Consider the following 12,296-nt stretch of genomic DNA (forward strand, 5'->3'; position numbering starts at 1 on the left):
GTCAACATTAGGGCTCCAATCCCTGAGTTGAGATTTTTAGACATAGGGCCTCCATTCCCTAGTCGCCTTTTGCCAACTTTAGGGCTCCAATCCCTAGTTGAGATTTTAGACATAGGGCCTCCATTCCCTAGTCGCCTTTCTTTTCCAACATTAGGGCTCCAATCCCTGAGTTGAGATTTTTAGACATAGGGCCTCCATTTCCTAGTCGCTTTTTTGCCAACATAGGGTATCCACTCCCTAGTCGAGGTTATTTTAGATATAGGGCTCCATTCCCTAATCTCTTCCTCCTAAAGACACGCAATCCTTATTTTACCGCTTTCAAAACAAAAAAAAGTTTAGATTTTAGTTACAAATAACTTACGAAATTTTCCTAGTGAAAACTGGGGCAGAAAAATTTCATTCGTTTGTTTGTTTTGGTGTCTGAGCAGGTTTGGCCTCGAGGCACAAGGTCTGAGACAACCAAAAGAATGAGTCTCAATCCAAAATAAAGAAAAGAAGAAAAGAAGCAAAAAGAAATGAACTCAAAGTGTTGATGTAGAGAAAGATGTGGACTGTTCAAGATATGATTGAAGTCACAAGCTTCGCATGTCCCGCCTTGATCCGAAAAGCTGAAGAAGAATGAACCAGCAGTTGCAGCTAACGAGCATCAAGATTCAGATCAGAGTCTGCAGGAAGAACCAGTCAAGATCAAGGACAAGTTTCACAAGACTCATAGATAGGAATCTTGTAACTCATAGCTGATAGGCTTGTTTAGTTTCTCTTTGATTTTTGATATAATAATAGGATCACGGACCAGGGCCTCGACGGAACCTCACTCGACTCCTCAACTCATCATTCCATCATTTTTCTTGAACTACACGCGACCTGATTCCCTTATAACCCGGGATATGTAGGCTGTCCAAAACCAAGACTCGGTTGCACCCTTTCTCTTTTCTCTTATCCTTATTTCTTCTCTTTTGAATAAAGATATGTTCAAAAATTAGTCACATGGCTCACCTTATCTTTGCTTGAAAACTCTTCATCTTTCCAAGCAAAGAGAGGCAGCTGTGAGCACCTAATTTTTGACAATATTTAATTTTTTTTTGTCACTTCTTCTATGTAAATATTTTAGGGGGTTTTAACATACAAATTTTTAGCTTTGTTATACTTTTTATTATAGGTTAAAAATACAAAATTTTAGAAGGTGAATTATTACTATTAATATTATTTTATTTTTATTCTTATTTTTAAATAATAATAAAAAATCTAAAAAATATTAATTTTTTTTTTAAAATTTCGGGAGAGATTTAAAAAAATAAGAAAAAGGGAAGTATGGAATTAAAAAAAAAGAAGTAAAAGTAGGTGGAATTCTCTTTTAAAAAAGTAAAAGAAAGTGAAAAATTAAAAAAATAAAAGTAAAGCTTTGTGGAAATTTTTAAAAATAAAAAGTAAAAGAAAGTTGGAATTAAAAAATAATATAAAGGTAGCTGAAAATTTAAAAATATTTAAATTAAAATAAAGTAGAATTTTTTAAAGAAAAGTAAAAGAAAGTGGATTGTTTTTTTAAGAAAAGTAAAATAAGTAGAATTCTCTTTTAAAAAAGTAAAAAAAAAGTGGGATTTTAAATAAGATAAAAGTAATTAAAGTTGGAATTTAAAAAATAAAAGTAAAGAAAGGTGGTAATTCTTTTTATAAAAAAAGAAAAGCAAAATGTAAGTGGGATTTCTTTTAAATAAAAAAATTAAAAAATTGAAAAAAAAAAATCTGATTTTTTTTAAAAATTCTCCTATAAATAGAAGAGAAATATTTGAAGAAAAGAAGAGAAGAGAAGAGGGAAGAATATTGAGAGAAAATAAATTTTCTTCTTCTATGCTAAAGAGAATTTCTACTAGTTTTATTCTTTCTACTTATTTCTTTCAACAAAAAAAAACATATAGTCATTCATTACCTTGTTTAAAAAAAAATACCTCAAAAACAGGAGCTAAATCACACCAAAAATCAAATCCAAAAGCTTCAAACTCAATTTAAAAGATAGCCCAAAATACTAGCCCGAAGAGGTCGAAGTCGAGTTCGGTTCGAAAGGTTTCCGCTCGTTGCCTCTGATTGTGGTTCATTTGCACATTAAATTTGATGGTTGTTTGCTCCATATGTATTGAATAAGATCTTCATCTATAAAAGGTTCATTCTTTTCTTAACCAATGTTTCCATTATTTTTCTTTCACCGTATTTCCTTTTGATTTGTATATTATATTTTGGTTATCTACCAACTTGAAAGATATGAACAAAAAAAATGAAGGAAGAGCATCAAGAAATAGAATTCGTGAAAGACAGAATGAGTTTCTTCAATGAGATTGTAGTTCATAGGGAAAGATAGGAAAATGTATTCAAAATGGAGAGAGAACGATGTAATAGCTTGGATCCAAATTAAAGGATGTTAAGTCAATAGCAAATTTGATACCGACATGGGTGATTAGGTCCATAATAACTCAAATCATATATTTCTTCAATAATAATTCTATATTCATAAATCATGACCTTGCAATAATCTCAAAGTAGTTTTAGGAAGAAACATAATCATGAATATTTGTAGTTTGTTTTAAATTGAATACAATCCTTTTAGAATAATCGAGGCGCTTCATGCCAAATAAAATCTCAAAACTCATGACCCTCATTTAATTAATTTTAATCCTTAGAAATCGAGGCGTGCCATTTAGTTGAATTTTCCATGGCCCTCGCAAACTTGAAAGTGCGTAGTTGCTTTAGGCGCTATTTTTTTTAAAAAAAATTAATTTCCTAAACTCGGGTGTGCATTTTATGTGACCCAAATCCAAATCTCAACAACGTTAGATAAAATGTGTCGTGGACCGCGGGTGCATTTCATGTGACGTGGTTCAATACGTGTTTTATATGACGTTGAATTTTTCCAAAAACAAAAAATAATTAAAAGCGGCTAATAAGTTAAAAAATATACCATAGGTTGAAACATGTTTTAAAAATCAGATAATAGGCCAATTGTAATAGTTTAAGCGACCGTGCTAGAACCACCGAATCCGGGAATGTCTAACACCTTCTCCCGGGTTAACAGAATTCCCTACTCAGAATTTCTGGTTCGCAGACTTCAAAAGGAATGTCGAAATTTCCTCGATTTGGGATTTAAAATAAATCGGTGACTTGGGACACCAAATAAACTATCCCAAGTGACGACTCTGAATTGAATAATTAATCCCATTTCGAATAATGTCACTTAAATTGGAAAAACTCTCTTATATACCTTCGGATGTGTAAAAAGGAGGTGTGACACTCTTAATGGTATGAGACCTTTTGGAGAAAATTGTGCGGGCTGACACAACACAAATAATATCACACTATATATATTCAAGAATTTAGCTAATTATGACCTTGAAAATAGATTATCTTGATTTTTTGACCTCCGCTTAACTCATGGGCAAACCTTTAAGGTTAAAGGTCAAAAGTGTTGTCCACGAGGGCAAGCGAGGGGCAACCGTTATTAAACTTGAAGTTCTGTCTATTGGGCAAGCAGGGTCAAAATACCAATAGTGGCAGTGTCTTGTTTCTGTCATTCATCCAAAAATATTTTTGGGTTGATTTAGCTTAATGAAATATTTTCTTGTAATAAATAAAATGATAAATAATGACATCACAGAGTTTACTAAGCACTCGTTAGCTATATTGAATATTTAGAATTGAAAAGCTATTTTTGTTTTAGAAAAATGGTAAGAAGTATATCCCCGTATACTAATTATCAGGGGCGGCTCTAAGGGCAAAATGAGTCCATTGCTTTAGGCCCCCAAAATTTAGAGGCCCCAAATTTACTTTAAACTCTTATTATTATTATTATTATTATTATTATTATTATTATTATATAACTTGTATAAATCATTTTATTATAAAGAAAAGTTCTACAATATATTTTTTTTTTGTTATTTGAAGTTATTTATACCAGTAAGTTCATAAATTATGATAATTTTTTCACTCATTAATTAGTATATTTGTTTCACTTTTCAATTTTAATTTATCCTTTTTATATTAGAATTAATATATATCGACAACATAATGAATTTCTTTTACAATCTTCTCTAAAACTGTGTGAACACAAAAGCATTCATATACCTGTTTTATTTTAGTATAATTTAACATATATATTATGATATTTACAATTTATTTAAGATACTCACCAATAAATGCTACTATATTAATGAGTGAACTACAAACTATCGTTTAAATTGATCAAAAGGAGTAAATATTTTTGGCACCACAAACACTCAAAACTTAAGCTACTACGTTATGTCTGTTTATTTCTTTTTTTGTTTAATTGTGATGATAGCCAAATCGAAATTTTCACTTTGAGTTTCGGACCTCAACATCCAATAATCCACCAGTTTATTCTTTGTGTTCTTCTTCCTATTCTTTTTTATTTTTAAATTCACTATTTTTTTGTCTTAAAGGATTAATTTGTTGTTTAGAAGACAATTTTTGTTGTTAGGGTAAATTTTTTATAAAATAAATTTAAGGACCTCTCAATATGATTTCGTCTTAGGCCACAAGATCCGTTGAGCCGCCCCTACTAATTACATAATTCAAAAAAGGTTAACGAAAGACCAGGGTACAACGAGGCATTCATCTCATGTAATTATCAAGATCCATATATATGGAAGTGTGATCTTTAGAGCACTTTTTTAAAAATATGTTCATTGTATTATATTCGTGCTCATTCTCCCAATAATAACTACTGCATACAATAACTTTAATATTCATGTACATTTTCTCTAGTAATTAAAGGTTTTCATCTTTTGATTGAATTACAATTCTCTATTCAGATTGTTTACATATTAGGGGGTTACTACGAATTAGACATATAAATGTACAAGAATTTTTACAGCATTGCAGGAGGTGTGATTGACATGTTGAATTCCAGTCTAAAAACCGTAAAAAAAAAAATATATGATTTTGCGTTTTTATAGAAGTGAAAAACTTTTCAAAAGCTTTCAATTTAACAAAAAAAAAAAAAAAAGACCGAAAGAAGGATTTCAGAAAACTTTTTAATTGTAAAAATCACTTTCTGCTTTTGTCTCAAAGTAGTGTCGGCCAGAAATATTTTGCCTGGAGGAGCCCACAAATAGCATAGTAGGTAATGGTGGACCACCATACACAATGTACACACGCGTCGTACCTTATCAGTCAAAACCAAAAAACAAAGGAAAGACGTGGAAACTTTCCATTGGTTATTAAGCTTTTGTCTTCCGTCAATTTATCGATGCGAGACCTTGTAGTCGTCAGAGTAATGACACGTGTAAGACTAATCACGAATACAATATTAAAGGCTTTCAAGATGCCCACGTCACACGTAATAATCAACATTATCAATCCCTAAAGTTTAGTTTACACCACCAAAAGGGTCGTTTGATTTGATTATGTTTGAATTAGTTATATTAGGATTCGTTATGTTAAAATAGTTATCCTAATATTATTTTTTAGTAATTGTTTGATGCTCCTATATTGTATTAATTTTGAAATTATTAATTTTATTGTTTTATCGTAGGTTAATTTATTTTGGAATTACTATTCCATCGTACTAAAAGTTATTCGTGCACTATTTTTAATCTTGAAATAATTTATTTCAGGATTAGTAACCAAACAAGAAATAACGTGGTACTAAATTTGTATTCAAAAATTATTTTGCTTATTTATCATACTAATATACGACTCATGAAAAGTTGGGCAAGTGATAAATATTCCTTTATCCTTAGAAATAAAGCGAGACTTTCCTATGCAAATTTAAATTAATTGAATCATCTCATAGGGAGTACAAGTTACCGAGTGAGACAAAAAAAAAAAAGAAGCTTACTTTAACTTTGTTATTTGAGCTTTCCTATTTTCTAATCAAATATAGTGAGTGGGTGAAAGAGGGTGGAATATGACATGCGTCCATTAAATTTGTTTGTTGTAACAAAGTTAGATACAAGTGTTTACCATGACACTGGAACATATTAGGTGAAAAGGATGTTATGAATATTTTTTGTACTTTTTGTTGTTTATTTTATGATAGTTGGTGATCTCCACTGGTGACTAAGGTTTTATGAAAGTCACATTTGAAGTTGATATTTTGTCTGTCTCCGTTAAATAATACTACGTAATATTACAATTTTGATATAATGGAGTCAAGTCGTTATAGTCGAGAGACGATACAGTGGTGTCACTAGTTTTTTTTTTTGGTTGCAAAATAGTACTTCTCTTCTAATTTCAATTTATATGTCTTACTTTTTTTTTTTATTAAAAAAATATTACCTTTTTATATTTAGTAAATTTTTAGTTCCAACATTCATGTTTTACTTTAATGACACTCCCTCTAGAAAATAACAATACATGTCTAAGACCATAAAATTCAAAGTTACTTTTGGTATGTAATATACACATTTAATTTAGTATCACAAGACTAATTCTTTTTATATTCTTAAATTGCATGTTTAGTTAAATTAAGACACATAATGTTAGCATCATGTTTTTTTTGCCTTAATTTTGTGGTCCAAAATAAGTGATTTTTCCAGATTTCAAGAATGAATTAATTATTTGTTTCCTATATTGTCTTTGGAGTAAATAGTGTTGGAGTATGGGTTGGAGTATGCAATTCTTTTTATATTCTTAAATTGCATGTTTAGAATGTCATCATAGAGGATATTAACGTGTAAATAAACTTAAAAGGTTAAAGAACTTCCGAGTGATATAATTTTACTTGATTATTAATATGATGAGAAAAAAGATTCATAAAAAATGTTAGCATCATGTTTTTTTGCCTTAATTTTGTGGTCCAAAATAAGTAATTTTTCCAGATTTCAAGAATGAATTAATTATTTGTTTCCTATATTGTCTTTGGAGTAAATAGTGTTGGAGTATGGGTTAGAAGTGTTTACGTGAAAAGATAGTAAAGGTTAATACGGTCAATTTCCTTGCTAATTAATGTTAAAAGGTGAATCTCTTAATCGGTATGAAAACAGTTAAAAAATCAATTATTTTGAACCGGAGGGAGTATCAATCTATTTCATGGAGAATTTTATTTTGTATTTCATACAACTGATATTAGTTGTATGAGGTAACTTTTTTGTCTCACAGTTTTGTGGACCCAGATTTCTGTGGACCCAGAAGTGTAAGATTGGGGTCCACAAATTTGTGAGACAAAAAAGAGTCTCATACAACTAGTGTAAGTTTTATGAGACACAAAATAAAACTTTTCCTATTTCATGTATAGTACATTTAAATTTCGAAACAGGTACATTGACTTTTTCAACATTTGTCATCATGTAGGCTATTACTAATTTGACCGGTATATTGTTTACTTCGTTGAAAAGTGGAGTGTGTGCTCACAAACTAAAAATAATGATAATTGTATAAAGTTGCTACTAAGATGAGAAGGAAAAGATATATTTAGGGGTGTACATAGGTTGCGTTGGTTCGAATTTTATAATTATCAAACTAAATCAATTGGGTTATTAAATTTAAAGACCAAACTAAATAAATAAAATTCGGGTCTTTTAATATCGATTTTCTCGGGTTTTCGGGTTATTCGGATATTTTTAGATTTTTCCCGATAAAATCTTCATAGCACAAAACATATAAATTGTGCTCAAAATATTTCTTTAATCCTAGTAAGATACAACTATATAAGGTATTTTTCAAGAAAATAATAAAAAATATAAGATGTGTCATCGCATTATCCTAAAATATTCAACAATAAGGACAATAAAATTATGTAATATAAATATTGCTAATTAAAAAGGCATAATAAAAATAAGAATAATCTAAAAGTACTAAGTCAAGCTAAAATAAGTAGACTAATAAGGGAGTATTAATTACATAACTAAACGCTAAAGAAAAAATAAAAATAGATTATGCATTTTTATCTAAATTATTGCAAAACAAAAAATATATATTCAATACATTGACGTTCGTAGTATTGAATGTCTTTTGTTAGTATTAGTATTGATTTGATTTTGGTTTGAGATTTTGTTAGCATTATTTAAGTTACTAATATTATATAGGGATTTTTTCATACCTATGCATTATTTGAAACTTTATTACCCTTAATGTTTATGTTTAGGTAATTACCTAGTATAAACAAGTTTTGTTTACCAAATATATACAATCCACCTTAAAAGGCTCTCAATTCATTATTTGTGGCTTCAATCAAGGGATTTAGTTACACCATTTCCTTCTTTCTCTCCTCTCTCCCTTCCTCTCTCCCCTCCTCTCCACATTGCCCCGTGAGGCTGTTTGCACAGAGAACCTCACTCCATGGCTAAAGTTGCTTCCTTGCTGAGATAAAGCTGGACTTTCTGCATTGATGGACAGACCTTGTTGGAAAATTTGCATAGTTTGACCAGATTCTGTTTAATGTTGAAGGTCAAAGGGACAAAGAAAAAAAAAATTACAGCAAGCTATTTTTAAATTCCCATCTGTAGCATCTCAATACTGTGACTTGGAATAAGGCAATTCATAATTGTTTGAGCTTGAATTAGGTTCTACTGGAGCGCACAGCTAAGCTGTATAGTTGTATCTATTGTTTCACTTATTATAATTTGTAAAAAGACAGTAATCAAATTCTCTATATGAACCGAAAAAGAAAAAAATTGGATGAAATTAAAAAAAAAATTACTTAATGTTATGACTACAAGATCCTAGTAATAACATGTACTACTTTATTTATATTATTTCTTTTTTCGTGAAGAGCTGAGAAAAGTTCTACTTAGATAATGCGGCAGCGAAACTTATCTACAACTTTCATATATTATTTATATCAAGTTATATACAACTACAATATCATACCACTTAAAAAATAATTTTCATACAAATTTTATACAATATGTCTTTTGTACATTTTGTATCCGATTTATATATATAGTAAAAACAAATTTCATACAACTAATTATATATTATACAACTTATGTACAATTTATCCACAACTTTCACATATTATTTCTACCCAGTTATATACAACTACAATATGATACAACTTAAATATAATTTTTATACAATGTTGTTCAACTTTCATATAATAGTTAAATAAAAAAATATATATAAACAACAGAATATAATATTTTTACAATTTTACTATAATTTCGTGAATATAATGTATATCATGTCTTCTTCTTCGAATTTCAATCTGAAATTCAGCCAAAACCACCTCTAATCTTCACCAAAACCCCTCAAAATTGAGATATAAACTCCAAACCATATTCCCAATTGTTTGCAATAATAACACCCAATCCAAACAAATAATGGTTTTTGAAAATCCAAATTCGAATCCAAAGCTTTAAAGCTTTTTAATGGCTGTCAATGATGGAATTGCTGCTCTCTTTTCCTTTGCTTTACATTACTGAACTTAGGGATTGAGAGATAGAGAGAATTCCCAATTCTTTGCAACAACACCCAATTCAAACAAATAATATTTTTTGAAAACCCAAATTCGAATTCAAAGCTTTTTAATGGTTGTTAATGATGGAATCGTGGGTGAGTGCAAGATACGTGGGGGAGAGGGGTAGTATGTGGAGAGAGAAACGTGGGGGAGTGGAAGATACGTTAAATTTTAGGACACTAATTATTATCATTAATTTCCTTAAAATGTACATAAATGGTAATTGGGTATATAAAATGTAATTATAGTAAAACTTGAGTAGGAAGGGTAATATAGTTTCATATAGTGTATAGGAATGTAAAAATTTCAATCATATAATGGCTATAAAACTTATTAAAAGTTTGGAACATGCAAACGTTGTAAGTCCAACCTTGAAATAATACCTTAAAAGATAAAATTATGAAAATGTTTAAGAAATATTTATAAATTACATCACAATAAGTATATTTGTATATTAAATATATCTAAAATTTCTATATATGTAATGTCGAGTTGGTTTGGTTTCGGTTTGACTTTCTTTAGTTAAACCAAATCAAACTAATTATGGTCGGGTTTTTTTTCCAACACCAAACCAAATCAAACAAAACCATAGTCAAATTTTTTTTCTCGATTTGATTCAAATTATCGAGTTGGTGCAATTTGTCGGTTTTCTTTGTACCCCTAGATACATTGTTCACCTGTGGGTGTCAATTTTGACTCGTTAAACGTGCAATACGTCCAAAAATTTCCAAACGTAGATGATAAGGAAAAGATACATACTATGAGTGTCAATTTCGATTCATTAAATGTGTGAGTAATGTGTTCATTTAAGGGTTGTAACTAAACCATAAGTTGTCAAATGTTGGATCAATTCGAGGGCGAAGTGCAACAATAACTACTTTTAATTTCGTTATTTAAAATATATTTAAAGATTAGTCAATTTATCTAATTTCATGACTAAGAGGGTGTTTGGAGTGTTTGAAAAAAAAAAGTTGCTTAAAAAAAATTAAAAAATGCTTTAAAAAGCCAAAAACAACAAGTTGACTAACCCCAACTTCTCCAATTTTGGCTTAAAATACTTTTTAGTATGACCAATAAAATTGCTTTCATGTACTAAAATTACCCTCAGTCGAAGAAACCCTAAAACATCGTACTTCTCCTATTTCCTTCACTCCCGAAGACAGCCCCTCCTCTTCTTTCCTCTTCCTTTCTGCTTCATCTTCATTTTTCTGCACTTTTCCTCAAGCATTTCAGTGAAAATCAATCCTCGTTGTAAGTTCTTCTCAATCCTTATTATAATCGTGATAATTTATTGACATTACGACGTCATTCTTGTCTTGTAACATAGTTGTTTCTGACTTTGGTTTGTTTCTTGTGTCTTCTTTCAATTTCCTTTCTATTTTACTATTGAATTATTCCTTCAAGTCTTCATTTCTAAGCCTTGTGTTTAGTGATTTTAGTTATAGTGATAATAGTACCCTCATTTCTTGGCCATTATTTTCTTCTAGATTGTGAAATATGGAAATCTTAATGTTGAAGAATCAGGAATTACAAGGAATTTTTTGAATTAAATGGTTCTCAAGTTGATGGAACCATGTTTCCACTTAAATCAGTCTAAGAGCTACTAAAATGAAATTTATCCTAAAAATTGCCCTAATGAGAAAATTAGTAGTATTAGAATGAAATGCACTTTAAATAGAGCCTACGATATATTGGATATTTCATTAGTCACTCCAACTAATGAGGAAGTTTCTTCTACTTTAATTAGATATTTATTTTTCCTTTCTTCAGATTATTTACATTCAATCATGGCGGAAAGTAATGCTAAGTGGGACAATGAGGTTCCTATTACATTTATTGAGTTGTGTGAGCAATAGATTAGAAAGGAAAATAGACCAAACACTTACTTATCTAAAGATGGGTGGAAAAATATAATTGATGAGTTCGAAAAGAAGACGGGAGTGTATAATAAAAAAACAATTCAAAAACCATTGGGATTACATGAAATCCGAATGGACACTTTTAAGCAGTTGATGAGAGGAGAGACAGGTTTAGGATGGGATGCCACAAAAATACAATTATAGCCGATGATGATTAGTGGGAGCGAAAAATTAAGGTACATCTCTCATATTGCTATATGTGTCGTTCTTTTTTTTCATCGCTAAATTTCTTTTTTAGCTTATAGTGGTTTTGAATTTATTTACAGGAGAATGCTCGATATAAAAAATTTAGGAACAAAGATCTTTCACTCATGTGGTTTCGCTACGACACACTGTTTGCTGATGTTGTTGCCATAAGAGAAAGAGCACGTGCAACAAATCAAGAACAATTGTCCGGCATTGGACTAAATCTAAATGATATTGATGGTTGTGACAAAGAATATGATGAAATGAGCGATGTAAGTGATGATCTACAGAATATAAATTCTGTTACGTTTCGAGAGCCATCACTAAAAAGACAAAAATCAACTAATGGTGTTAGCACTAGCAGTCAAGTAAGAAAGAGTAAGAAAAAAGCAGCTGCAACATTAATAAAAGAGGATATACAATCTTTCATAGAGTTAATGTCTAGCAAAATCACTGCTACACTCCTGCAGTTGATGAGGCATCCATCGAGAAGTGTATTGACACGTTGGAACAAATTCCTAATATTCTAGCAGAGAGTGGAATTTATAGTTTCACTATGAATATATTCCGCAAGAAAAATTATCTAAAGTAATCAATTAAATTAAAATATAAATTATTTTTTATATGCATTAGTTCAGAATTAAATATATTATAGTAATCTCCTTTATAATATTAACAACTTTAAGGATATTTTTGTCTTTTTAACAGAAAAAGGTGCTTACCAGTACTTGTTTACCAAACACTTCAACAACTTTTTTTAAGCTTCAACACTTTTATCCAAATAG

The 12,296-nt window shown here is 29.9% G+C and overlaps 1 long non-coding RNA gene across 1 annotated transcript; it reads left to right on the forward strand.

Annotated features, from left to right (window-relative positions):
* Positions 1–10,531: 10,531 nt before the first annotated feature.
* Positions 10,532–11,775, forward strand: LOC104249478 (uncharacterized). The gene is made up of 3 exons (XR_716758.1): positions 10,532–10,657; positions 11,177–11,501; positions 11,592–11,775. It is a non-coding gene; the product is annotated as an uncharacterized lncRNA (long non-coding RNA).
* Positions 11,776–12,296: the final 521 nt, after the last annotated feature.

This window comes from Nicotiana sylvestris, chromosome 12 (genome assembly GCF_000393655.2).
Source record: "Nicotiana sylvestris chromosome 12, ASM39365v2, whole genome shotgun sequence".
NCBI classification, from domain to species: domain Eukaryota; kingdom Viridiplantae; phylum Streptophyta; class Magnoliopsida; order Solanales; family Solanaceae; genus Nicotiana; species Nicotiana sylvestris.